Here is a 4,819-nt window from a genome sequence, read left to right as displayed (position 1 = left end):
GCAGCTCAAGCCGTTACGTTTGAGCAGTACCGTATGTTCTACACATCATTATTCCAATGCCACACCATCGATGTACCAGCACTCAGCTACTAGTAGTTTTGCATGGCCAAAAGTCATTGGGCCTGGCAGGCCATTGCGTGGAGAAAGCACAGTTTTCAGGTGATAAGTTTGTGTGATAAATATATATATATATATAGCTCTCAACTTGAAACCTTTCAGTGCTGGGATTGAGTGAGATCACTGACATGCTCTTCTGTATAAACACAGCCATAGCTAACTACATCCATGCAAGATAATAAACACAACATACACAAAATATGCCCTTAGGCAGATAAGTGCTGTGTGGTTGCCGTTGCTGCTGTCTCACATACCTTAGACTATAGTATTGTGTCTATACGTTGTTACAGTCTGCTACCACACACTGGAATTATACTTGTTCTTGTTGGCATATCCATTATATTCTGGTATTGGGATTTTTATTCTATTAACGGCATTGCCATCTCTCACAGTGATCAGCTACTGTACATGCAGCTGTTTGTTCATCTTGTATTGTATCCATGGCATCATGTAATCATTTTAGGACATATGGCCAAGCTCATATTAAAATTAACTCAAGTGACAGATAGTTGAAATACTCTGCTTCTTTTATCATTACGGTCTGCTCTTGGCAAATCCAGCAAGTAAATATCTCTTAGTTCATTATGATGTATTATAGGTAAACCTCCACAAGGACATCCAAAGGCATGCTCAACTGAGAATTGTTTGCCACACACACAGCTTGAAGGTAGTAATTGTGGTTGCTAGCCATATCGGAGACAGAGACCATTACAAAAGGGCCCTTTGTGTAAAATATAACCATGTTCAGAAAGAGGGAGTGTAGTTAGCCAACTGGAAGAACCCATTTCAGCGGCTAACATCATGGCATGATGCGAGGATGGCAATAGCAAAGGTAAAAGAGCATCTACAACAGATTGATGATGGATGGATGTATACAATGTTTTGTTTTGTTTTGATCCGCGAACACAACACTTTGACTGGGTAAGTATGGACTGCTGTAAAAAAAAAAGAAGAGATGTAACACCAACAAAGTAACTTGCAGGATTAACAATACCAAGCCCTTCTAATCTGCAGGTAGAAAGCAAATTACATTCCAGTCACTAAAAGCAACTATACCAGTCAGTTTAGATAAAAAGTTTAGTCAAATAGTGTCCTCAAAAGATTACCTTGTAGGCGCTATAGTACATAGCTTCTACACTAATGACAAAAGATGCTACTGTAAGTAGACACTCAGACAAGACATGCAATTCTTGATCAGCACATGCAAAGCACAAGAAGTCTACTACACTGTTAAAACAGGGGAGTAAGAGTAACTCTGGGAGTAAAATATTTTACTCTGAAAGGAGAGTTCGGATTACTAGGAGAGTAACAGTAACCCACCAAGGGTAAAGAGAACTCCAAGTAAGTGAAGGCACCAAACTGAAGAGTTCCCATTACCAGCTAGCTATAGTAGCTAAGGTGAACTCAGTGAGCCAGTATGGCTGAGGCCACATATGAATGAGCCACATACAGGTTATAGCTGTCTCACTATGTTATTTTCTCCATTAACTAACCAGTTCAATTCTAGTCACTCAATGTAAAAAAGGAAAGTAATTATTTGGGCTTCCTTTTCAATGGCAGCCATTTATTCATGTTTTATTTTACAGGCTAACCAAGGCATAGTGAAGGAAGCAGACAGTACGAAAACAGGAGGACGAATTGTTACTCAAGAGTCAAGAATGTTTTCAAATACGTATGTACAATTATTAAATACCATTTCTATTACAAGCGCATTATTTAGAGTGAAGAATATTACCATAGAAACGGCTTCTTTAACAACAGAGCCGTGTTGAGTAGTTGAAAGCGGTTTGCTTCTCTGAGGAATTGTAGTGCTTAAAAGGTGATACTAAAGTGTTTACTTGTTCGTGAATAATTGCTGGACGTTCACTAGAGTCTATCTCGTTCATTGTTTCTTCAGGTACGTTTGAGCTCATATCTGAGTCGTCTCGTGTGACACACCGGTTTATTAAACTGGCTCCAACAGAAGTCACCACTGCTCGTGAGGGTTTAGGCGCCTTATTGTGACACGGCAGAAATAGTTCAAGACTCAGGGAAAGAGAGAATAAAATTCGGCAGACTCATTCGTATCACTGACTGGTACGTACAGTATTCAGCCCATCCAAGCTCACCGCTAGCTACTAGTAGTCAGTGTGTAAGAAGTTGAAGACTTGAGGGAGGAGAGGAAAGCCACCTAGCTTCATGTCCGTCTGCCTTCAGTTGACGTTAGTAGCCGGACACAATGATATTGCCTGGTAAGGTCAGTAGCCTGTATCAGTCTTTTTACATAATTACATGCAGATTCACTGGAATTAACTAGTAAGATGTATCGTCTGCAGTTAACAAGAATCTTTGATACAATGTACATTGTGTGTCTTCGACTTCATCAACTTTCCAAGTTGTTCTTGACCTGTAAGGAGATAATGTTTATAGTTACGTAAGCACATATTTACTTTTTTAGCACAGATGTCTCAATGTCACTGAGAACATAGAATTTTTACAACATCCAGTAAGTGTGTTAACATACAGTGACTGTGCATCAATTTGTAAACATATATTACAGGTGCCACAAGAAATCAGTGAACAAATAGACAAACAAAATGATGAACTCCAGGTAGCAAAAAAGTGCTGTTTTGCATGATAGCAACTGTGCCTTTTTAGTTTACACTACTGATGCTGCTGGTCTGGCAGAATTGTTTTTACAACTTTGTTGGCAACTGTGTGTGACGTACCTTCAGCCATAAAGGTAACAAGTATATGATTGTTGAATATTTCTTTACTATACTGCTATTTACTACAGCTGATCACATGTCATGTGGCAGGAAGTAACTCCAGTGAAGTGGCAGTGAAGTGTCGTTTGCTGATGATGAAGCCTTGCTACTGATCTCTTTTTTTCAGTGACTTTCCAATATTATAAAGCTGGATATTGTAAATATTTTGTTACAGTTTTGCTGTATGTCTTTAACATCATTTGAGATTTTATACGGAGTTATTTGCAGAATTTCGTGGAGTAAAGGAAACGCCTTGCATGCTTATGTGAACTCTCCTAGAGTAACTAGAACTCCCTACAATAGACTTTTCAAAGGGTTCCTGTTACTCCTTTGTGGAGAGCTAGTTACTCTCCACAAAAATATAGGGGTGTTAAATCCTCCCTACACTGGGAACTCCCCTAGGGGAGTAACAGTTACTCCTTATTTTTAACAGTGTAGTACTATGATAAATTCACTACCATACTACACACTAGAAGAAAAGGTTATTTTGAGTACAAGACCACAGGTTGCATAGTGAGCATACTTCACATTGTATAGGAAAGAGGTTACTATCAGAACACTATTTAATTGTTTGCCTTTGCAATGATTGAATATAAGTAAAAATACTAGACACAAGTAGTGACTGATGACAACTTGTCACTGGCCCAGAAATGAATTAACTTTTAAAGTGGATCAACAGCTACAAAATACAAATGATCTTCTTGTCCACAAAGTAGATACTAAAGAGAAGATGATGATGATTCAGAGATGCATTTAGCAGACAAAGGTAATAATGATTTGGATAATTAGTTCTATAGTAGCTATTGGTACAGCATATTAATACAAATAACTAATCTGTGCAGTGTGGTGGACATTTTGTTCAAGACTGCCCAAAACAAAAGCATATGTCTACCAAAGGACATTTATGTGCCAAGAGAGCCAAAGAATAAAAAGATGTAGGGAGGTAATGAGATGTTTGTTGCTACAATGAGATTGAAAGCAGACACACAAAAGTCACGACTGGATGATTGACTATGGTGAGAAACAAACATACATTTTGACTACAAGGAGTTTGAGACCCCAGGACCAGTGAGACATAGTGATGGCCATACTATATCAGCTGTTGCATATGACAAGGTCAAGATCATTACACAATGGTGGCAGAGTTGTTTGTTGAAGGACAGATATGTTGTACAAAAAGATAGACAATAAACAGAACTTATTAAATAACTGAAAAGACATTGGTACTGGGTCATCCATATTAGCAAGCTCTAAAATGAACCAGACACTGGCTCATGTCAACCTCAAACAATTGCTTCAGTAAGTGGACAGAAAGTATTGACATACAATCACAAGATTGACATACAATCACAAGGTTAGTGAAGCTTGTATACAGGGAAGTGTCATTGAAAACCACACCATCCAATGATAGCGGGAAGATCAAAAGAGAAGCTTCAGCTGGTACATTGATGTATGTGGCACATACAATCACAAGATTGACATACAATCACAAGGTTAGTGAAGCTTGTATACAGGGAAGTGTCATTGAAAACCACACCATCCAATGATAGCGGGAAGATCAAAAGAGAAGCTTCAGCTGGTACATTGATGTATGTGGCACAAACCTTTGGCGAAGGTTATTACTTTGTGACAACTACTTGCATTATGCAGAGACAAAATATCGCTCAGCAGTAGACCCACCATAATGTCCTATCATGTACAGGCTTGACTGGTCATGGTAGGACAAGGTAGGACATTTCAATCAAGAGTCAGAATGTACTAGTTAAATCAATGTCATCAATTTTTGTATCAATTGTGCACACCATTGGTGGCTGTTGTTGTGAGCTAACAACTGTTGCAAATTGAATGGGAGAAGGCCTAGTACATTCATGGCCACCCCCTTGGGTTATTAGAACGTAGTGTCACCTAGCAACCAAGTGGTAGTTATGATTAGTAGTACAAGCCATAAGCTGAAC

The 4,819-nt window shown here is 38.7% G+C and overlaps 1 long non-coding RNA gene across 1 annotated transcript; it reads left to right on the top strand.

The window, feature by feature from the left end:
• The first annotated feature begins 1,222 nt into the window (after window positions 1-1,222).
• LOC136258016 (uncharacterized) lies at window positions 1,223-3,081 on the top strand. Its single transcript, XR_010702510.1, has 8 exons — window positions 1,223-1,789; window positions 1,838-1,936; window positions 2,015-2,348; window positions 2,395-2,505; window positions 2,555-2,602; window positions 2,657-2,707; window positions 2,755-2,839; window positions 2,894-3,081. It is a non-coding gene; the product is annotated as an uncharacterized lncRNA (long non-coding RNA).
• Window positions 3,082-4,819: the final 1,738 nt, after the last annotated feature.

Source organism: Dysidea avara, chromosome 6, assembly GCF_963678975.1.
Source record: "Dysidea avara chromosome 6, odDysAvar1.4, whole genome shotgun sequence".
NCBI lineage: Eukaryota > Metazoa > Porifera > Demospongiae > Dictyoceratida > Dysideidae > Dysidea > Dysidea avara.
The sequence above is the reverse complement of the archived record's forward strand: the minus strand, read 5'-3'. Positions and strand labels throughout refer to the sequence as shown.